Genomic DNA, 24,068 nt, shown 5'->3' on the forward strand with positions numbered 1-24,068 from the left:
TACACATCTTTCAAATCCTTCCAGGGATAGTGATTCCACCACTGCCCTGGACAGCCTGTTCCAACACTTGACACCCCTTTCAGTGAATACATTTTTGCTAATATCCAATCTAAACCTCCCCAGGCACAATTTGAGGCCATTTCCTGTACTACAATTGGTGATTCAGGACAGCTTTCAATAATTGAAAAGATTTTTTTTTAACATGAGTCATGCCAATGGGAAATAACCCAAAAAATCACCCTTTATTTTAGGTTCTAAAATCTGCTCTTTCTGTTCAATGACTAACCATCACTTTTTTTTTTCTTTAAAGGTGTTTTGGAAGAGTTTTGAAATTCAGATTTGCAAATGCTTATAGCTAAACACATGTTCCTGTCCTCTTGACTTGTTCCTAACATGAAATAAATGATAATATCTCAAGGTCAAAGTTCTCTAAAGTGAAGGAAAGGAGTATCACTATAGGTCAGATAAGTCTCAAGCTCTTCACTGACCTCAGCTTCAGGAAGCAGCATAAAGTAGAAACCAGGTCAGCTTCAAAGAGATGAGCCTCCTTATGCTGAGCTTACTGGGACTAAATGAGAAAGGCCAAACACAGCTCACACCTGATCTGGGGCAATGGAAAAATCCCTTTTTAGGTGCTCTGATCATCATCATATGACCAGGAGGATGTCTGAATGTGCTGCTCAGTGCACAGTGTGGTTATTGATGGGGACACCTACAAAGCAGAGAGTACCCAGGAGCAGGAGATGCCTTCACCTTGCCTGTCTCAGGGACTCTTATGCAATACTTAAAAACAGCTGCTAGGAACTGACTTGAGGAACTTGACCAGGGTAAGAAAATGCTTTCACATGAAGAAAGAGGGGAAGTCATGGTTATATTTAGAAATACAGGTTTGAAAGGAAAAGATGGACCCCAGAACCGATAAACCTGGGAGGATGAGCTTCATTTAATTCCAGAACAACTGCTGAAGTCACCTTTCTGCAAGCACCTGTAAAGTAGCATGAGAGAGAGGGTTTGTAAAGACCAAATTTTCTCAGACCAGTCTGATTTCCTCTTGTGAGCTGGTAGCAGACTTTGTGGATGAGGGAGAGACAGATGATTTCATACTGCTTCTTTGTAAAAAGACTTTGGATCATGTCTCCCATGGCAGTGTTTGAGAGACCAGAGACTGACACAATGCATTGGGAAACCTGTGGGAAGTGATGAGGAAATGCTCCCAGAGAACTGCCTTTAATGGTCCACACCAGAGTGGAAGAACATGGGTTTCCACACAGGCTCCCAAGGTCTTGTTCAATGCCTTCATTGGTAACTCAGCTGATGGAGGAGACTATATCCTTGTTAAATTCACATTCTCTTCCAAGCAGGAAAGGAGTTCAAGGACATGGGGGAGCAGGATTAATATTTAACAGGATTAAAACAAGTCAGAGAGATATTCTAGGCAGAAAAATACCACCTTGAAATTCATAACCATGGTAGGAGGTCTTTCAAGATAAAATTTTTCCACTTCATCACCACTCCACTTCCACCATGAGAGTCAACAAAGATCTGAGACATGGAATGGATTGCATTTGGACAGAGGTACTGTGGGGTCAGACCAGCCTGGGCATGCACCAGAGGAGGGCAGAGCAAGACCAGTACTGGAGATATCAGAACTAATCCAAAAGTTACGGTGCCTGAAGTTGTGGGTGTCTGGTGTGATGTGACAATGCTGAATCCTGCAGCCCATCACGACACAGAACACAAAGGCACTGGGATACAGCACTTGGCAGAAGATTCCTCCAAGATTGAAACACCATCCCTGATATCCCACACCAGCTCAGGATGGGTTTATTATTGGGTTGGGGTCCCAGCTCAGGATGGGCAAGGATGGGGAAGAACAGTTTTGTGAAAACAATGATGAACAAGATCAGGAAGCAGTTGCACTTTGTCAATGTTCTGAGGAAAGAAAGAAGCAACACCAGTCATACAAAAAATACAGGGAAGACCTTCAGGAAGAATGTTTTGGAGGTGGAAACAAGGGTGGATGCCATGATCAAAAGCAGAGTCCCAGTAACTCAGCCACTGGGAAAGAAAGCTTTCCATGAACACACAGGGTGGGATTGCTCAGAAGATAACATGTGGACCACACTTTCCCTCTCTACCCTTTAAAATATTGAACAATGGAAAGGAATGGATTAGAATGAAGTCAAGGTCACAGCTTGGGTGTTCAGGCAGGATGGCATGGACTCCTGTATTCCATGAGTTCTCCATGATCCCACTTGGCTAAGGGACAACATTGCAGGACACACTGTACAGAAGTTGAGTGTAACACACTTGGCACTCAAACCCAGAGAGGCTGCAAGAATTGGCAGTCCCTGGACAGCAGCACTTTTTGGATACCTCCAGTCCTGGGTGGCCTCCCCATGGTGATTAAAGCTCCCTGGAGGAGGGATGAGCACACCCATGATGGGGAGGTTCGGAAGGTGCTGAAATTTGAAAAGCCAAGACTCACAGAGGAGCAGAAGGGAGGGAGCACCAAAGCTCTGCAGGGGCTGGAGTGACTGAAAGGAAATCACTACATCTGTGTTAGGTGGTTTCTCAGGGCAGGGAGAAATGGATGGTTACAAAGCACTTGCAGGACAGAAGGTACAAATCTTATTGCAGACCTTAGAGCCCTTTTCAGTACCTAAAAGGGGCTCACAGGATGGCTGGAGAAGGACCTTTTGCATTTAAAAGCAGTGATAGTACAAAGATTTAAGCTGAAGGAGGGTAGATTTAGATTAGATACAAGCAAGAAGCTCTTCCCTGTGAGGGTGGGAAGGCCCTGGGTCAGGGTGCCTCTTCCTTTGTGAAGACCATAGAATCACATCTCATTTCAACCCCCTGCCATGGGCAAGGACACCTCCCACTATCCCAGGTTGTTTCAACCCCTGTCCAACCTGACCTTGAACATTTCCAGGGATGGGGCAGCCACAGCTTCTCTGGTCAACCTGTGCCTCGCTACCTTCACAGTGAAGAATTTTTTCCTAATACCTGATCTATTCCTGTCCTCTGTAATTTTCTCTCTTGTCCTGTCACTCTTTGCTCTTGTAAAGGGCTCCTCTCCCCATGTTGCCCGGGAAGAAGGGGGAGAAGGATGATTGTAGGAGTAAAAAATGGACTCGAGGTGGGAGACTTCTCCAAGCCAGGCTGCTCTTGGGGTAAGCAGTTTATTATTTAGGTAGAGGGTGGAAGAGATCCATTTATCCTGCCCAACACAGTGCAAATGTGCTCAAAGAGGGAGAGAGTGGAAAGAGGAGGCTGAGAGCATGAGGGAAGAAGGTAATTAAGGGGGTAGAAAGAGAGTGACAAGAGAGAGTAAGAGAGGATTAGAACTTAAAAGTAAAGAGAAGAGTGTAAGAGAGAGTAAGTAAGAGAGAGTAAGAGGTAAAGAGAAGTCAAGAGAGAGTAAGAGGTTAAGAGAAGAAGAGAGTAAGAGAGCAAAGTTCTTGTTACAATACATTATATCTTTTTCTATAGTGAATATTCTAATTCCCAGTAACCAACCAGTACATGACACACATTCTACAGAATTTACATATAGCCTATAAGAGCTACTACATTACCACAAAGTGTTAAATTTTAAACTCTAAAAGCTACTCTTCAAATTTTTCACTTGCTGCTTGATCTTTGGATTCTCTATCAGCAGAAGGGTATTGTTCAATGAACAGGGATTATCCTTCAGCTGGCTAGGCTATTGTTCTTTGGTTATATAGTAACTAACAGTATCCTATAGCTCAAAGCTAGTTTTCATTTCTGTTTCGATTCTAGGTTTCATATTTTCAGAATCTTTTGCTAAACAATCATATTCATAAGGTTTCCCTGTTTCATCTTCCCCAACACATGATGATGATGATGATGATGATGGTGATAACAGCATCAAAGCCATCCATTTTCTGCAGACACTCCTAGAAATTGTCCTCAAAGCACCACTAGGAGCACCAAGTGACATTTCAGAGGGAGCCCTCATAAACAAGGAGGAGAAGGAAGAGAAGGGGTTTGCGATTCAAACCCATAAATGTCTCGCACCCCACTGACTCCCAAAGCAGGCTACAAATCTTCCCCCCTCCATAGATGAGCCTCCGACCAACTGACAGGACACCACGTGGCAACTTGTGAAAGGGGACTTAGACAGTATTTATCAAACACACTGTCCCTGCTGCCTCACCCAGGAGGGTTCCGACCCTGAGACCTGAACTCCTGTTGATGATCAATGGCAACTCAAGTCCCCAGAGCAAATACTGGCCAAGGGTGGGAAGCAGAGAGAAGTTCTCTGTCCTGTGTTTTCTGCACTGCAGGGAGCTTTGATCATGAAAAGGAAGGTTGGTGACTGGGAGCATGTGGGGTCACCAGCATGGATGCTTACCACACAAAAATGAAAAGCAGAAGTTGAGAAGGTCAGATTTCTTACACTTGAGTTCAAAAGAACAAGAGTTTTTCCTCTTAAAAAGATGCCCAAGTGCAGCCAGGGGCCAGGAGCAGGATGGTGCCTCAGTCAAGTGTTCTCCAGCAGCTCACTGGGCACTATTCCCAGTCACTTTTGACAAGACAGAGCCCTGCTTGGTGTGGGGTGAGGTCAGGAGGAGGCTTTGCCAGTCTGCTCCAAATCCCTAATCCCTCTTGGGAGCAATCTCAGTGTGATCCTGTCCCTTTGAGGGGATGTTACCAAAGGGAGAGAGCAGCAATTTTATGTGGGCACTGTGGGATAAAGTCCTGTGGGACCAGATAAAAAGCTCTAAGTCCTGGAGATGGGAGACAAACTTGCAGGCAAGCATTAGCCCTACAGCCCCTTGGCATCCTGAGTGTTGTTTTCCATCATTCCCCACTGTCAGGTTTCTCTTGCAGCAGTGCCACTGATGGGCAAATCCATGCAACACCTACAACAACTCCTCAGCTGGGTCCACTGGCCAGCCCCAAAGAGACATCTCCCCTCCAAACAGCTCTCTGGCCAGAAATTCACTTCATGAGACCTGGCAGAGAAGAAGGGCTGGCTGGATGCCCACCCTCGAGTTTTGCCTCAGTGTGCTCAGCACTGCATCCTCTGGACCCTAGAGTGGTGTTTGGAGGTACCAGGGGATGACTGGGGGTCCTGGGGCCAGGGCAGGATCTGGGGCTGGTTGTCCATGATCATCCATGTCTATATCCCGAGTCTATAGGTTTTTGTCTGGCTACACGGTGTGTGCTTAAACCCAAAGGTCTGTAACTGCAGCTACTGACACAAATCAGCACTTGTGCATGGAGGAACATCAACTGCAGCTCTTCACCTGGAAAATGACCCATTGGACTAATCCTACCTGCTCTTTCCCCCATGTGAAAATGATGTTGGAGCAGACTTGCTGTCCCAGTGGAGTTACTTTGCACTACATCTATCAGCACAGTCCTGGCTGAATTTTCACATTTTTTACAGAATCACAGAATCTTTAATGATGGAAGGGAGGTCTTGAGATCAAACTCCCCTGCCTGCCTAGAGTAGGTTACATAGGGGCACATCCAAGTGGGTTTGGAATGTCTCTAGAGAGGGAGAGTCCACACCCTACTTGGGCAGCCTTTTCCAGTGCCACCCTCACTGTAAAGAAATTCTTCCTTGTGTTGAGGTGGAACTTCTTGTGTTTTATTTTATGGCCATTGCTCCTTGTCCTGTCACTGGGCACCACTGTGAAGAGTCTGGCACCATCCACTTGACACCCACCTTTACATTTTTATGTATTGGTGATATCTTACTCTTGCATGATCCTCATGCAGGCCGGGGTCCCAGCAACCAAACAAAACAGTGGAGCTGAATATGTGAAGGCAGATATTTAATTCTGCTTCTAATGGCAGCCCAGAAACCTTGGTAGAAAAGAGGAAAACAGGCAAGAAAACAAGTTACTGCATCAGACAAGTGGCAAACCCAACAAGTCAATGTCACGAGTGAACTTGTGAGCTTTAAACTCACAGAATGGTTCCATACCTGGGGGAATGTCATAAAGGAACAGCTCCAGGGGCACCATAAAAATGTACAAAATGTCCCAGGGTACAGATTGTGGGTACAGAGGATGTGTTATCACCCAAATGCTGAGCTCTGTCCCTAGGGTGAACTCAACCCAATGAAGAAGTTGTCCCTACCAACTCTGCTGGACTGCCCCATGGCCCATAGCCTTGGAGGGAACAGGTGACCAGTGACACAGCCAGTGTACAAGCTGGTCTTATTGACTTTTAGGGCCAATTACAGGTTGATTTAACCTTTACTGAGAGCTCCAGCTACAGGGGATCACAAAGCCATTGGTGGTGCTGGAAGCATCTGTAGTCATGGCATTCCATGGCATTGATTTCCACTGTGTGGGACTTTGAGATTTTGAGGACTTTGAGGAACCTCAAGCACTGATTTGCTCTTTCTAGGCCTCGATTTAGACCTCAATTGCTTGGTTTGGCTGGTGACTGGGGCCACTTAACCAGACTGAAGCAGCCCTTGCCACATGCCCATGTGTCCAGGAGTTTGTCAGCTCATAGGGTGCCACAGAAGCATTTTTCAAGCAGCTCCTTCTCAAACAGAAAATTTGAAAGAAAGAAAGAAATAAAGAAGAAAAAAAAAAAATGAAGCAGCTGCAGGAAGTTCTCTGCTGGGGAGAAAACTTCCTTTTAAAAACAAGGCATTCATTAGCACTTCTTGTTCTTCTCTTCGAAGTTGCCTTCAGGTCATTACAATACTGCAGCCTTTTTGCACCCATCATCCAGCCTGCTGTTGCTCCAGTGGACAATAATCCCGCCCAGGAGTTCCAGTGGCCTCCACTCCTCAGGAACAAAATACAAAAAATACAACACTATTTTTATCTTGCAGTGTTTTTTTCCTGTTTTTTTTTACCTCTGTCCTCCTGGGCAAGCCATTTCGCCTATGTGTTTCTCCCTCCTCACCCAAATCACTCCTGTTGGAAGTAATTTTTAGCTGTTGAGCACAAGATCTAATGCCAGCTGATATTTTATCTCCTTTTTCCAAACCAGCACTTCACAGCAGACAAACAAACCTATCTCCTCATTGCAATGATTTTTTATGTACCATAAACCTGCTATCATCCCCCATTTGCTGAAGATATTCCTTCCCCCCCAAAGCTTGGCTGAGCTCTCAATTACCTTTAGTTTTGGCCACACATTTGAAAGTGTCACCAAAAAGGATCAGTTTGGGTGTCTCTGATGCAGATTTATCACCTTGGGCTAAAATACCTGGGCTGTTTTCCAGCTCTCCCCACCTGTGGCATCAACAGTGTGAGCTCAAGAGTAACAAAAATCCAGCTCTGAACATTCTTTGCTAATAACGAGCTGAGCAAACACCAGCTCTAACATTGACCTGTAAGAGAAAGTTCTGGAGGTATAAAACCTCAAACCACAATTATTTATGGGCAACCTGGTCTTGTGGAAGGTGTCCCTTCCCATGGCAGGGATGTTGGAACTGAAGTCCTTAAGGTCCCTTCCAACACAGACCATTCTATGGCTCTGTGATTTCCCAGCATGGCAGAATTGAGGTTTCTGTTGTTGTGAGGTTTATATGAAGTATTTAACCTGGCAGCATGGGAACGGTGCATGGGAGTGACTTGCTGCTGGCTCTCCATGGAAATTCCTTAGGTTGCATCCATGGCTGAACCTGCCCCATGGCTTACACAAAAGCTGCTGTGCTGGGACCAAAGGAAGTGTCTTTTATCCATTACCTGAGAAACATCACTTCTTGTCATCCATGCTGACATTGTCAGCTTGTGTCTTCTCCTGATATTCTGCCTTCCCCCAGAAACCCAGAGGCACCACATAGATCACTGCCCTGTCTCCTGCCAAGGGATCAATGCAGTTTTCCATGACTGGCATGGCTGAGCTACCAAAAGGCCCCGGAATTTCTCTGCAGGAGAGATGGCATTGAGAAAAACAGCAAGTTAACCTGTATTGCACGAGGCTGGCAGAGAGATACAGCCCTGTGCTGGCCAAAGCAGCAAGTCCTGGCATTTCCAGGTTCCATCACCTGCACTGGAAGAACACAATGATTGAGGCTTGTACTGACACGGGCAGAGCTCCGTCAGCAAGAATTGTTATTGAACTAAACTCCTGGCAGCTGCTGGTGAATAGCCTGACTTTGTGTCAAAATCTCTCAGGAGCAGTGGAAAACTGAAGAAATTTACAGGATGCATTTGCTTCCAAATATGCTGGGAAATTATCCTGATCTGCAGCTGACAAATGTTTGGAGGAAGATTTCCCCAGAGATGTGGATGGGCTGAAGGTGGGCTGTGGCCAAGGCAGCCCCATGGGAGAGCTCAGGGTGCCAGTGGATCCAAGCCCAGCAAGCAGGGAGAGGAGGGGAATCCTTCAAACCTCCAGAGGTGAAGGGAGAAGTGACTATTTTGGCTGCTCATCTCCATAAAGGAGAAAATCTCCAGGTCCCAAGCAGCTGGTTTGGAGACAAGCCTTGTCTGTGGGTGGTGTGGCTTCCACGAGTGTGTGCTGCACATTCCCCAGGGTCCACAGACCGGCAGAACCGCCAACACAACGTGGTCATCCCCATCATCATCCTTCCATCATCATCCTTCCATTGTCATCCCTCCAAGGGCAGTCTGGGACCCTGTCCCCTTCCTGCCACCTCGTGTCTCCCCCACCTTTGCACCCAGACCCCCAATCCCTCCTGTTAACCCATGCCAGGAGGGTCACGGCTGCCAGCAGGGTGGTGGCAGAGGGATGCCCCGCCCGATGAGCTGTCCCCACTGTCCCCAGGAGCAGTGCCACCTCCTCGGCAGAGCCAACGCTGCTCAAAGTCCCCAGCCAGCCCTGCTGGCCACGACCCTGCATTATGGGGTGCCCCTGACCCCCATTTCAGCCCCCATTGAGAGGCACTGCAGCGAGGGGACACGGGAGCCAAGTGTGTCCCTGGAGAGAGCAGCATCCCTTCAGCCGCTCCTGTCCCTGTCGCTCTCACCCACCGCCCCTCGCTGCCTGCCCAGCCCAAGGGGACGAAGATGTCCCCTTCCATCAGCTGCAAGCTGCTCTGGGTGTCTCTCTGTACACTGAGAGCTGCCACAGTGCCAGCCCAGCCCCACGCACATGGCTCTGCTTCCCTCTAGTGACAGCACGGCCGCACATCAGCAGCATCACTGCTCCTCCCTGGAGCCTTGGGAATGGAGCGCTCCCTGCAAACCCCATGGACGGGGACTGGGAGCATCCTCCCATCCTCTCATCCCATCCTCCATCCCCACTGAGCTCTGGAGAACTTGACATAAAAGATCCTGTGTCCATGTGAATAATCTTGATTTCTCTCTCTATTTCTCTGCCTGCACTTTTTCATGGACATTCCCTTCCCCAGCAGTGCTGGGATGTTGGAGACCTTTGGGATGGTAACTGGGAAAGGCTGATTTGGAGAGCAGCTGCACAGGGAGGGGGCAATTGGAAGATATGACCCCTTCCCACAGACACACAAACTCAGCTCCCAAATCCTTCCAGCCCACTAATCCTGCCTTGATGCCCACCATCCTTTTCCTAAAACAGCCTCATGAAGCAGGGCATGGGGGAGGATGGAACAGGGATAGAGCTGGACTGCAGTCTCGAGTCTGGGGCACTCAGCTTGGAAAAAAGCAGCCCCAAATTCCCTCTTTTCTGATAAAATACCCAAAACTCATTTAAAAATTATGGTTCCTTGCTCTACTCAGGTTCTCTCCTATGGTGGCCAAAAGCAGCCATGTCCTAATAAAAAAATCTGTATCTTCTGCAAGATGCAATCTCTGTGATGGCTCACCACAGATTTTTTTTTTTTTAATTCCAAAGCTTCTGTACACAAAGCATTTTCTTCAAGTTTCTATCCACAATTTTCCTAGGCTCTCCTCATCATCTTTTAAAAGCTAGACAGCTTATTGAGGAGCTTTGAATTTACCTTCTATTAAATTTTAGCCACCCTCAAAGGTTGTTCCATGACCCAGACGATGATCTCAATGTCTGTTGTCTGTGATGCTCCAAGTGTCTCATCCCATGCCCCAAAAATGTGTTTTGGAGCTTAGGGGACTTTGCATCCTGGTCCCTGGGACCCACCATCCATCCCATGGCAGTGACAAATATCCCCTCCTCTGCCCAGCTCAACATTTGCAGCCCACTTCCCCATGCCTGAGACTCCTTGTCCTCCCATCACCTGGGGACTGGCACTGGAGGAGCATCTCCAGGTCCTCCATGTCCCCATGGCAGTCCTGCAGCCCCTCTGCTGGGTGGACACGTCAAGGAATCATCGCTCCAGGAGCTTCTGGCAGCCAGGCCCCACCACCAGGGCTTGTTCACTCTGATTTATCCACTCACTGACTGACTCCCTGACTTCTGGTCAGCCAGTTCTGCATGTTTATTCACCGGGGGGGAAACTTCCCTTTGCCCCGTAATTGTTTCTGTCTCTGCCATATTCTGCTTCATCACTGCCTGGTTTTGGGAAAACGGGCTTTTTGGGGAGGTGATTCATTGCTCTATGGATTTTCCTGCATACTCAGTTCATCAGCTTCCCCATCCTCTCCCCCTTGCTATTGCTTCCCCCATTCACCCATTCCCCAGAGTGAATTGATTCACTGTTGAGGTTTATTTTTGGCTTCCAGCTGTTGGGCTCCTTGCAGCTGCCTCAAGCTGGTGTGCTCTTCTCTGCTCCCCCAGAGTCTCTCCTCCTCCTCCTCACTTCCCTCCTCCTGCTCCTCCTGGCTATATTTTTCCATCTAATTCCCCTGCTGCCTTCTCCATGCAATGTTTGGCTATTTTTAATGGTCTGAGTGTGCCCCACCGATGACAACCAGAAGCTGGAGAGCAGCAGGAGTGTGGGGGACGTTTTGCACGGCACAGATCTGGTGGCAGGACATGTGGCACGAGCAGGGATTCAGGGTAAGGTGCCACTAGCCTCTGGGCACCAGGCTGAAGGGCTGCCACCCGTTCCCTGATCCAGGCTGAGCAGGATCAAGCCTATCCCTTCATTCCTCCATGTTCAGAAGGAACAAAATTCAGTAGCTGTGATTTACTTGAGGTGACACCATAAGCACAAGGTGTCCAGGGTGGCCTTAATCACTGGTCCCCACCAAATCCAAAGGAGCTGCTGTCTGTGGGTCAGTGAAGCCACAGAGATGTGGAGGGGGACATTTAGGTAGCTCTATGCCAACTGCAGCACCCAAAGCCAAGCTCTGGGTCTGTAAATCCCCCAGCTCAGCTGTTATTTAATCCTGGAGGTGTCTTAGGTCTGCAATGCCCTGGGCGCAAGGGGGATCCTGGCCAGGCAGAGGCTGTGTCCCAGGCAGCCCCAGGGAGCTTCCCCTGCCCCTTCCCTTGTGTCAAACCCTCCTGGATGTACAAACTCCTGTGGGGTCTCAGCAGAGGGGTTTAGTCCCTGGGTGATCTCCAGGCCACCCACCTCAGGAACCAAGGACTGGGGTCCCTTGGACACAAGACATGGTGGTGGTGGGCTGAAATCCACCCTCCTCACTTGGGAAACACACTGAGCTCAGCTTCACCCCTCTGAGAATTTTTCCTCACTCCCAGGGCTCTCCTTTGAAATCCCTCCCATTTTCCAGCCCCTTTTTGCAGCATGGACCCCGAGCCTGGGCACAGCATCCCTGTGCCTTTCCCCACACACTTTCCCTGCCCTGGTTTGGCATTTACTCACAGTAGCCTTTAGCTCAGGTGCTGTTTGTGTCTCCCACTTGGGTGATTACTGACCCAGAACCTGTGTTTTAGGGATTTTCCACTTCCTGAGTCCAGGTGCTCTGGCACTGGATCTCATCCCAGACCGTGCCAAGCTCAGGCTTACACAGCTGCAGGCAATTCATCTCACCAGTGATGAATTTCCCCCCCATTTTTGCCAGCAAACAGTTTCTTCTCCAATCCCAGTTCCTGCTGGGGCTGGATGAAGAACTTGGGAGCACAGATCCCAGCCCAAGTGGACGCTGCTGGGAGCAGACCTTCATCCACCCCGTTTGCGGTCACATTGGAGTTGTGCTGGGTTTAACGTGATGGTCACAGCCCTTTTATTACAGAAACACAGAATCACAGAGCGGTTTGGAGTGCAAGGGACCTTAAATATCACCTAGTTACAAGCCCCAGATCATTTAGGGCTAAGCTGAGCACCTTCTGGAAGCCTGAACAGTCTGCAGACCACGTTCTCAGGTGTGAAATCCTGTAAAAATAAGCCACACTAGCAGAGCTTTCTGCGGTCCAGCCTCCACCAGGCACAAATTCCACAAACTTCTGCTTTCCCCTCGTCTCAATCAGCTCTGCATGTCTATTTTTTCTCCACTAGGTCGCAGCATTAACTTCTATTTTCCTCTCCTTACTAAACCAACAAACTGGGGACTTTTATTTTTATTTTTTTTTTCAGTAGGCAGCTCTGCCTTGTCACCCCTCCGTCCCCTCCTGGCTCCTGCCGGGAGCTGTGGTGACTCAGTGTGGGGTGGCTGGGGCGTCCCCTGGGGTCCCTGCAGAAGGGCCTCAGCTCCTATTTGCATCTGGGCTCGCCTTGCTCACATTCATTGTGAAATTAAAAGTGAAAAAATAAATATCAATCCCTAATTAAATCACCAGCATGCAGCCTGGAGGAAGGGGACATTGAAGGACCACCAACGCACTCCTTATCTCTCCTCCCAGACAGTTCTTTCCCCCGGTGGTGATGGTGAGGACTGAGAAGTTTTTCCAGCTGATTTACAGCTTCATCCTCATGAACTGGCATGTAGGGAGGTTTCCAGCATGGAAAACACGAGTGGTGTGTCCAGCTCCTTCCCCAGGCCCAGCCCTGCTGCCACCCCTTCCAAGGGCAGGATAGGATGCTCTGGATGTTCTCTCGGGCATGGGGCTGGGTCTAGCAGGAAATACGGAGCAGTTGCCCCTTCCAGGGCTTCCCATCTCCCCAGTTCAGCACTCTGGAGGTTCTGGTGTGGGGGGAGTTGCTCTCTGGACCCCTCCACATGGACAGAAAGCCCCCAGCGTGGGAGATGGGGCTGGGTCCCATGGGAGATGCAGGTGCTGGTGACTCATGCCCACAGGTGTGCCCACAAATGCTCTGGCTGCTGCCCTGGTTTTGGGGGAGCACAGGGGGTTTGAAGGAGGGTTTCTGTGCTTTCACTATGAGCAAATGGTGCCAGCGGCGGGGAAAAAAGCCCTGCACAGTCCTGAGGAGCTGATGGTGAGCTAAGAACCGGCTACGAACACAGGAAAAGTGGGTGTAGAGACACAGGCAAGCTCCTCCCCACCGTGCTGGACTGTGACAAAAGGCACCAGTGGCAAAGTGGGACATGGGAGGCTCACATCCAGCTCTTGCTGGGAGACACTGCTGCCCTGGGACACAGACCACCTAAACTGTACCCCCCTGACTTAGGGGATTTAGGGCTTGGCCAGAACGTGGCTGACACCCTGGGTACAGTCCTGCTCAGAGTGGGAGGCTGGACTTAAGGTTAAGATGTTCCTTGGCCCAAACATTTCTGTGCAAGTTTGCTTAAAAAAAAATAAATTGCTTTTCCTGCTTCTGTATGTCCTCGAGCTGCTTTTGTGCTGTTTCTGCAGCCCTGAGCTCTCCAGCTTATGAAATACTGGTGTTTCCAACAGCAACAGTGATGCAGAGATCCAAAGGTGGAGGAAGCAGCAAGGAGGAGCACAGGAATCCCCTGTGGCAGCAGGAAATGCCTGGACAGATGGGTGCCAGGTCCCCTTTGGAGCCATCCAGGCATTGTTCCACAGTGAATTATCATTTCTCCTTTTCCCAAATCCTTCTCAGCTCTCTCCTACTCAAACCCACACCCCAGGGGCCCTCTGAGGTCTCAGCTGTGCTCATCTCTCCAGCTCCTGTCCCGTGTTTGGGGTAGATCCTTTGCAAACTCACCAGCCACCAGCCAATGCAGGCTCACAAATCCTCCCCTCGCTGCCCCACTGCTTCCCTGTGCCAAAGCCAAGTGCTGAGGCTGGAGAGCGTTTTCAGATGTGGGACACGGTCACTCAAAACCTTCCTGGCCAGAGGATTCTGCAGCAGGAATAAAAGGTGGATGTGCTGGAAGCTCCAGCTTGGAGGGAGCCCAGGACACGTGTCCTTGTGTGGATGGATCCGGCTGTGCCTGGGGCAGCTGAGAGCACACAGTGTTCAGCAGTGCTGTTCCCAAGGGCTCCAGGGGCTGGAACATCTCAAGAGGAGCACTGCAGCCTCACCCTCAGGGTTTTCCTGGCATTTGACCAAGTCCCACAAGTACAAGCTATTCCCAACACAAGAGGCACACGCTCGGTACCGCTGGCTTCCCTCTGCCCTCCCACTCCTGCCGTGGTCTCTGCTTCCCCAAACGCAATTCCTCCACAGCTGCCTCTGCTAAAGCAACAATGGACCCAAGCCCTCAGCACCTGAGGTAACCCCCAGTTTATTCTATCCCAGATCCAGCTTCTTTGTGCTGCCTTTGCTCTGTGATGAGCTTCATGGGAGCTGCAGAGGGTAGGAGAGGTGAAGAGATCTCCACATCGCTCATGAGTATTTTGGCTTGAATTATGTCCTGTTCTTCCAGACCTGTGGCTTTTTACCTGGAGTGACCTTCCCTGACTCGTTGTTTACCTTGAGAGAAAGGGAACATTTGCTGCCTAGTGGATCTCAGCTACAGCTTTTCAGGCAGCGATGAAAACACTCGAAGCCTAAGAGCAACATCTGAATTTAAAAAATCATAATTACAGCGCCCAAGAGGCAGAAGTTGGACGAGGGCAATGAACAAAGCAGGGGGTTGGAAGAAAACAAAGAAAGGCATGAGAGGAATCTGCGCTTTGAACAGAGAGTCCTGAATATCTTGCACTGGCTACTTCAAATTGGGCACCCGAAATTAATAGATTCTTTGACCTTTGCTTCTCTGTGCTCTGGTTCTTTGTAAAGCAGAAACTACAATAGAGCGTCACCAAAGGAAAAAAAAAAGTCATCAGAGCAACTGCTCTGGCCAAAGCACTCGGATGCTGCAGAGATGAGGATGAAGAAGGAAAAAAAAACCAAACCCTAACCCTGAATGGCTTTTCAGCAAGTGAGTACCAGCATCGCGTGCGGGGAACGGGGCAGTGTCCTCTGGAATAAAAAAATACCTCCAAAAGTGTAATTAAGGATGAACCACACACACCCACAGGGGTTCTGTGGGCATCCTGAAGGCAGCCATCTCTTAACTTTTAAATGCCTTCTCAACCTTGTCACTTCTGGTGTTATTTTGACCGGTTTTACGCATAGGACTCTGCTATATTAAGAGCATGTCTACATATCTCACAAGTAACTGCCTGCAGAGGAATGCCTGGTACAAACAAACAGAGCCTTGAGGCTGCTCCCTCTGGTCTGAGGAGCTGGATATTGTGCTTGGGCAATTCCAAGAACAGGTACAGAGAATGGATGGGGAACAGCCCTGGGGAGAAGGATTTGGGGTGTTGGTGGATGAGAAGCTCAACATGACCCAGCAATGGCTGATGGCAGCCCAGACACCTCCCCAGTCCTGGGCTGCATCACAAGTGTGGGCAGCAGGTCAGGGAGGGGATTGTGCCTCTCTTCTCCATTGAGGCGAGATCTCACCTGCAGAGCTGCCTCCAGCCCTGGGGCTCACAACACAGGAGAAACAAGGGATGTGTTGGAGTGAATCAGGAGGAGGCCACAAAGATGCTCCTAGGGATGCGGGCCTGCTGCTCTGGAGCCAGGCTGGGGGAAAAAAAAGGCTCCAGGAAAACCTGAGAGCCCCTTCCAGTGCTTAAAGGGGCTCCAAGAGAGCTGGAGAGGGACTTGGGACAATGGCATGGAGTGACAACACAAGTGGAAATGGCTTCCCACTTCCGGAGCGGAGGGTTAGGTAGGATATTGGGAAGGAAATCTTGTCTGTGAGGGTGGTGAGACACTGGCACAGGCTGCCCAGAGATGCTGCGGCTGCCCCATCCCTGTAAGTGTCCAGGGCCATGTTGGATAGGGCTTGGAGCACCCTGGTCTAGCGGAAGGTGTTGGGAAGTTGAAACAAAACGATTTTTTCAAGGTCCCTTCCCATCCAAACCATTCTGTGATTCTGTTCTGGTGATCATCACTGACCACACCATCACGTTACTTCACTGGACTTCACTGCTGGATCCTGTTGGATTTATTACACCGTGGTCTCTGCAATGGCTGCTCTTGCTGCTGTGTAGGATGCAAGAGGAAGGATAAAATCCACATGCCCGTATTCTGGAGTCTTGCTCCTTTAAACAGATGTGGGAGGGAGGGTTGGTAAATCCTTTGACAATTTTTCATCTTGCCTCAACTGGGCTGGGCTTCGGGCTCAGTCTGTTGTCTGGTCCCCTGTCATAGCTGCTGTTGTAATGATTCATCCATCTGGTTTTCTGGGAAAAGAAAATGAGCTAGGGGAATGGTTTTTGGTTGATTTTTTTTTTTTTTTGGCTGTATCTTTCCTGAAACAGTTACAACTTTGCACCCACTGGAGTTGACGGGGGGAGAAGGAGTCTTACGCATCACTTTTCGCTTGCTGGAGCAGAGACAGAAGTGCTGAGAATCTCATTCCTCAAAGTCAGACTGTGACGGTTTTGTCCTGAATTGTGTTTCCAAGGAGCAAAAAGGATCCAACAAAACCCAGCAGAAGATTCAGGCTGTCTTCAGCGGGTGCACTGGACAAAACCTCGTGCTGATCACTCCAGGGACACCCGCTCCTTCTGCTGGCTCTTCACCTGCCTGAGCTCTCCAGAAATGATGTGGGAGGAGCTGCAGGGAGGCAGCTTGGACACAAATCCAGTGGAAAACAAGGACACTGAAGGTCTTCTCACTGGATTGAAACAGTTACTCTCAGAGTGGTGTAATTTATCATAAATCAGATAAATACAGGGGAGAAAAAAATCTAAGTTCATACTGGGCGATGTTCAGTCCCAAAGTGCAACAAGAAGCCACAATGGACTTCTTCCTTGTTGGTCTGCACAGTAATGATGAGACAACGTGCTCATCCAACTGGGAACATTGGGGCAACCTACTTCTTGGTTAAGGAAAGTGGCACTGTAAAGTCCCTTTCTCAGCAGCCCTTAAAAACTCTGTTATAACCAGCCAGCTCCTTCTCGCTCCAGGAATGCATCTTCCTTGGTCCAAGCTTGGTTAGAGGTTAGGCTGGGAAAGCAGCAGCCTGCCTGGGAGCAATCACTCTGTTCAGACACATGTTAATGAATTTCCATCAAAGGGGTCAGGTATCAAAGTTCTTTTCTATGCTGCTGGAGCAAACCTTCCTGTGACAAATTCCTGCCCTTATTCCAGCTCCGTATCTGTTACAAGCGACTCCTGTGAGAACCAGATCCTCCTCAAACCCACCAGCACAGGAACTACCCTCCTTGCTGGTCCAGCATCCTTCCTCTCCTGCCCCCCACCCTTTTTTTAGGTCTCCTTCTCCTCACCAGCCTTTCCTCGCGCTTGCCCGTTCCATGATTTCATCCGAGGTGGGTGGTGAGCTCGCTCTCCCCCGCGCAGCCTCTTCCCAGCGGCTCCCGGGATCTCTGCCAGCTCCTCTCCACCCACGGCCTCTCCCGACGAGCCGAACCGCGCGGCTCTGCCCGCGCCAAGGCAGCATCTCACATCTGGTGGGCTGGCTCGGCCAGGGGCAGGGGAGCCAAGGAGCACCTCAGCGATCCCCCTGCACCAGTGCCTTCCAGGGGCTGGCATCTCCACCCCTGCATCCCACAAGACCCCCGGCTTCCCGCACAGGACACGGCGATGGGTCACTGAAGTGACTCTTGAACGTTTGAACACTGCAAACCCAAATTTGAGTTTAGAAAACAGCTTTGCAAGTTGAAAACCAAATGAAAACTGCCTTTTTTTAACCCTTTTTTCCTGAGTTGCTCCTACACATAAAACCTCTGTGTGGATTTAAGCATTCCCAGCCTGGCTAATGCAGGAGCACCAGGCAGTGAAGTCAGCTGGTCCTATGGGTTCAGATATTGTGGAGCTGAAGATAGCAAAGCAGATTTGAATCAGATTTTGAATTTGTTAAGCCAAAGTGTTAAAACTGAAAACAGAGCACAGGACAGCTTCTCAAACCTCTCAGGTTATTCCCTCCACTCTTCTGCCACGATTTAAAAAAATTAATCTTTTCACTATTGCTCCCAATGCCATTTCTGTGAGTCCATAAAACCACCTTCTTCTTGTCAGAGAATTCCGACGCCGGTGATTTATAGGCTTTGCTTGGAACACAGCACATAAGTACTTCACTTTTTCATTCGCCCTTTCGAAACGTTTTTAACGATCTGCTTCCTCAGATCTGTTTACATTTGGGACATTAAAAGCTAAGCAACAACTCCATTATGAGAAAGAACACCATAAAAATTCCACCATTGCCAGGAAACATCTCAATACAGTGACAAACGTAGCCACTCTCTCGTCCTGCTGCTCATCCGTAGGAAGACTGGTTTATAAATTATTCATGAGTGCCTTAAAATTTCCAAGCTAATCTCAACTAAAAAGTGGGGTTTTTTACACCATTGTTTCGCTCCAAAGTTCTCCAACTGGAATTTTGATTTGCATAGTGAAATCTTTAAATTTACTTGCACTGAATTTCTCTTTCCTTCAAGTTGTGATTTCAGTTCTCACACTGGAAGCATAGTGGAGAGTCTTTACTTATTTGGAAGCCTGGAAATCCGTGATAATCCCCATGAATTTCCTGAGAAATTTGGGTTTTCCCAGAGGTGGTTTTTGAGCAGGTTTGGATTTGTAAGGGTTTTGGCACCTTTCAGCAGGCAATCCCGTCACCCCATGGCATTTTTAGTAAGGATGAACTATATGGGGGACTACCAAGCCATTCTCTTCCCAGTCTGTTTCACAGTAAGAACAGGCAAGATTGAAGATTAAATCATGGCAAAATCTAACAGAGAAAATCACTTTGGGGTCCTCTGGAGGCTACTAACAGAGCAGCTCACTCACCTGTGCTCGTGGATTTTACAGCTTTCAGTCTGTTCTGGGATTTAATCCGCACGGTGGCATTGGAGTATCTTCCACGCAAAATCATCAATTATAAATAAATCCCCCTGTGTTTTTATGCAATAATATTATAGAAGAACAGACAATCATGATATTTGAAGCAATGAAGTTAAAAGAGCTGATGTCCGTGCTCTGCCATGCATTGCTCAGCAAACTGTTGCCACAGCCGGCTCCTCCACACAGCGCTGATACCCCTTCCCAGCCACTTCATCCCAAACTGTGCTGCTCCAAATGAGGGTCAGTGTGTGGTTCTCCAGGGGGGAATCCAGCCAGAGATATGCAGGGCTTGACACACTGATTGCTTTGGGAGAGTAGAGACCGAAGAAAACTTTATTCTGCAGCAATATATGAATAATTCTTTTCTGTGAGGGTGGTGAGGCCCTGGCACAGGGTGCCCAGAGAAGCTGTGGCTGCCCCTGGATCCCTGGAAGTGTCCAAGGCCCAGCTGGATGGGGATTGGAGCAATCTGGGATAGTGGAAGGTGTCCTTGCCCATGGCAGGGGTGGCACCGGATGGTCTTTAAGGTCCCTTCCAAACCAAACCAATCTGTGACTCTGAATTTCATTAGCACCAAAACACTTAAGTCAAATCTTTGTGATCCCAAGGCGCATCTCATCTTTTTGAGCCAAGGGGGCATTAAAAACCTTCTTTGACATGGAGTAAATTATTTTACTGACTTGCCCCCAGGACTGAAGACAGATCATCTGCTTCCATGGCAGGTTGTCCAGAGAGGAATCCTCTGGGGGAGACAGACATGATGCTGAGAAGGCAGCACAGACAGAAACTGCACATGAGGGGACTAAAATACCCAGCAATCCAGGCAGCAGAGCAGGCAGCCACACATCCCTCCATGGACTGTTCTTGGAAAGTTGTTGGAAATCCAGTAGAGTGAGAATGACATCAGGAAAAACATTTTTTGCCTCCTATTTCAAGGAGCTGGGTGGGAACATCTTCTGACCCAGAGTCTGTAACCATTACACTGATCAGTACACACTGAACATCCTCTTGTCTGCCCAACAGCAGAGGTGGGAGCACGCAGCTGGTCCAGCTTTTCTGCTTGAAGCCCCAAAGTTCTGGATGTTTCCAGAGGAGATGCACCTGCAGCACCTGGAGAAGAGAACCCAGCAGTTTGATGGACCATTGTCAGAAAACAGGAGAGCAGAACTGTTTTAGTGATACCTGGAAAGTGACAACCTCTTGTTGTAGGCAGCTTAACCCAGGTTGCTTCACTGGAGTTTGCTTCACTGCCCTCACTGGATCTGATTCACCAGATAGTTAGAAATTCTAACACTATTTTCATTTGGATTACCCAAACAAGGAGGAATTTGCTCTGCTGGCACCTTTACACTGCTGTGAGCTCTAACAGCCTGTTTTACTGCACAGCAAAGCTCTGCCAACACAAGCCTCTGCTCTTCATACTTAGCAAAGGTCCCAGCAGGACTCAACCAGCCCACAGTAAAAGCCACAATACCCGAATTTATCCTCCTCGTACCTCTGCTGCCCATTCTGCACTGGAAATGTATGCTAAGGACACAGCAGATCCCACACAAACAAGTTATTTTTGGTTAAGAAGTCTCAAACTGGCTTGAAGAAATCAGGGAGCATCTTGTAGAATATCACAATTTTGTCTCATTTACTGTCCCACTCTTTCATAACCATCTTGTGCCTGGATGTTTCATCAATTAATGTTGAATATGGTATCAATGTTAATGAAAATTATAGTTCTGAACCTCCATTTATTTGCTGAGAAAACAAAGAAGTTTGTCACTACCACCCCCAAGCCCCTACTCAACGCGACCAGGTTATTTCCCCCCCAGATTCCCAATATACAATGGATTTCACAGAACATCCTTATGTAGAAGCCTGACATTTTGAGGCTGTGATGCAAGATCACAAAAATTTCAGACAAATTAATTGCAACAATTGAAATTTAGGCTTGATGTAGTAGAATGAAGTGGTTTCAGGACTCATTAATAAAAAATGTGTACACTGTCAGACATTTCCGAAATATTTTTGCACTAAAAATTTCCCAAGAGACATCATTTTTTCTCCCTCTTATCCTACCATCCAGCACATTTTATATTAATCCAGAAGTGAGAGGGTTTTTTGGAAGAAGCAGTTGACTTCCAGTGCTGCTTTTGGCTTAGTTCAAGTGTTGATTTCATTTTAAAATCATTCCAGAACACCGGCAACGAGACAAACTTTCCTGGCCATGGAAACAATCCCCCTGCACGTTGCGTTTTGTGATTGCTGCAGGGTCTGTCAACAGGAGGACAGAGCAGACTTGCAAACAAATAGTTTAAGCTATCCACTGTGGTACCTGACTGACATTTTGAGACTCGTGTAGGTTTTGTAGGGACCATTCTGCACCCAAATCTGAGTTGAGAGCAAATAGGATAAATTAAAAAAAAAAAAAACAAGAAACTTCTCATTACACACACCTTCCTCTTCCTCAGATGTATTTTAAACTGAAATGCTTTTGTATTCATCATCACTTTTCTTCCTTTTTTCATCCTTTCTTTCCCTGTTGCTGTAAAGAAGATCCACTGTGAGCAGGACCAGCAGCAACACTCACGTCTGAAAAGACTTTCATGACATCCAAGCATTTGGCAGCTCCATTTTTCTGACTATGTGGTGCAAAGAACCTCTTGCCTTTCAAGAGAAAGAATGAAAACGTTATTAACCTTCTTCACCTGTTTCTGCACCACTCTGTAACTGGTTTGAACCTTAAGACTGGCTTTTGTGTTAACAAGTTTCCTTGAAGTCAGACGTTTTGATCCTACATGCACAGCACAAGCAGCAGATCCAAACAGATCCATCTGCTCCTTCAGGGACTTCCCACAAGAAATCATTTAAGCAGCTGTCTGCATGGGAGCTCCTTAGGCAGTGGATGTACTTAAAACACGGTGATTACTTGCAAGTCACGCTTCCAACACCACTTAATTCTGCATAGCTTTTAACCTCCACAAGAACATCTGTCAAACCCCCTCAAACATGCAGTGTCCTGCATCGTACCGCAAACCCCCCACGCTGCTAGCCAGTCTACATTTTCCATATTTCAGTAATTTGTTCCATTAATTTAAGGGCTTAACCTACAGTCTTCTGTACTAAACACGACCACTTTTTTTTTTTTTTTGGTACTAAAACTCACCACTTCTCAAAGCTCTATGAAAAATGAGACGAGAGTATGAAGGTGGATTTTGTGAATGGATGGAAGCAAGAGACTTGAGAGAAGTCACAAATCTCCTTTCTGGTTTGTGATTATCTTAATTAGAAATAAATTCCAACCCCCTCCCACTACCCCAGGTTGTTCCAAGCCTTGTTCAACCTGGCCCTGGACACTTCCAGGGATCCAGGGACAGCCACAGCTTCTCTGGGCACCCTGTGCCAGGGCCTCACCACTCTCACAGGGAGAAATTTCCTCCTGATATCTAATCTAACCCTGCTCTGTGTTTGAAGCCATTCCCCCTTTCCTGTCACTCCATCCCCTCGCCAAAATTCCTTCTCTGGCTTTCAATATGCTTTCAGTATATTTTCATGTACATAAAAAAAATTGGAGGGGATAAAAGGAAGGTAGATTTGCTTCCAACAACCAGCCAGAACCTTAGAAATTCCTCTGAATATTCAAAAGCTTCACTTGTTCACAAAAAAACTCTTTTTTAGTTACCCTACATGGAATAGTGGGAAAAGCAGTACATTGCTGAACTCAGCAGGACATCCAGGAAAACATCCCCTGCTACAGGGATGCCTTGCTGCAGGCTGGTGTGTGACTCTTGCTGTAGGTTGGTTTGTTTTATTAACTGCCAAAAAGCTGGATGTAGAATGACCAGCTGATTGCAGGATGATTTTCAGAGATTGTCTTCATGGTTAATGAGATCCTGCTGGAAGTGGGGACAGGACCCACCTCTGACTCTGCCTCCAGCCAGCTGTGTCTCCGAAGAGCTGAAATTTCAGAGAAATTCTTACATTGGAGAGGTGACTCGGGCTGTTTATGGTTTACTCTGTAATGAGTGTAAAAGAGGAGACTGCAAGAAGCTCTCAGGCTGGCAGGGTAAACCTCCATGAGATCTTGCTTTCAGCACGTCCAGAGTACAGGAGCTGCAGATTGGAATGTTTCCTGCTGCTCCTAATTTCCTCATACCTCACAGACAGATCATTAAACCAACAGGGTGGGGTTCTTCTTCTTTGATCCAAAGTCCACACTGGTTATTCTCACTGGGAAAACCATCTCCCTTCATCTTCCCTCTCAGCACTGCAAGGCTTTCCAAACCATTCCAAGGATTGTCTTCACACAGAGGACCTAAACCAAGACCTTGGGTTATACATTTTACAATTCTCGTCCTCTCAGAGTTTAAACTTGTAGCATTTCTGAATTCAGCAACTCCATTCACTAAAATAACACACTTCCCTAATTTCATACCATTAAAGCTTCTCTCTGGAGCCTCTTGTGTAAAAATTCAGGAGGTGCAATTCCCCAATCACTATAACCGATTTCAAATGGTGCTAGAAATTATTATTGACTCTGAACACCAAAAGAAATCAGTCATCCTCTAAAGGGGTTACGGAGATCTGCAAGGATGAAGAGTTATGTGCTGGACAGCATTTCACATTGGAGAAATTCCAAATACTTGATATAATTCTTATTAAAGCACTGGTGAGAAAACAAAGGTTTAGACAGTGAAAATTTTCAAAATCAACCATTAGATACACACATTTTTTAATACAATAAAATACTTCAAAAAATATAATCTTCAAACACTTCTGCAGATTTCAGCAGACTTGGACAATGTGACCAACCACCTGTGGGCTAATTCTCAGCTGCTGGCCATTTCCATGAGCACATCCAGCCACCAACCTGCACACTGGCAAGTCTTGCCACACAAGATAGATAACACATTCTGATCTGCCTAAAACACCACAACAAAAGGCTGAACATGCAGGAGGGGTGCAAACAGCATCCAGAACTCCCAGTGCTTCAGTGCAGAATTACCTGTTTCAAATTTGATTGTCTGTCTTGTATGATACACGTACAAAGTATTTACAAGTGTGATGAGGTGGTAAGAAAAACCACTGAAAATGGGTTTTGAGTTAAAAATTAAGAGCACATGTAGATCCCTTCCTT

The 24,068-nt window shown here is 47.7% G+C and overlaps 1 protein-coding gene across 13 annotated transcripts in view; it reads right to left on the reverse strand.

Annotated features, from left to right (window-relative positions):
- Positions 1-24,068, reverse strand: part of LOC102104603 (endonuclease domain-containing 1 protein-like) — a 158,513-nt gene that overhangs the window by 16,501 nt on the left and 117,944 nt on the right. The window contains exons 5-6 of one of the 13 annotated variants that reach the window (XM_088054837.1): positions 21,388-21,598; positions 18,890-20,053 (exon numbers count right to left, since the gene is read on the reverse strand). The exons of 4 other annotated variants lie outside the window; for them this stretch is intronic. The gene's annotated coding sequence lies outside the window, so the exon portion shown is untranslated. 8 more of the 13 variants (XM_014259713.2, XM_014259715.2, XM_014259720.2 and 5 more) reach the window with 8 other exon arrangements.

The sequence above is a fragment of the Pseudopodoces humilis genome, chromosome 5 (genome assembly GCF_049639895.1).
Source record: "Pseudopodoces humilis isolate 2021_Gansu_Grassland_sample_001 chromosome 5, ASM4963989v1, whole genome shotgun sequence".
In the NCBI taxonomy this organism is placed as follows: Eukaryota; Metazoa; Chordata; class Aves; order Passeriformes; family Paridae; genus Pseudopodoces; species Pseudopodoces humilis.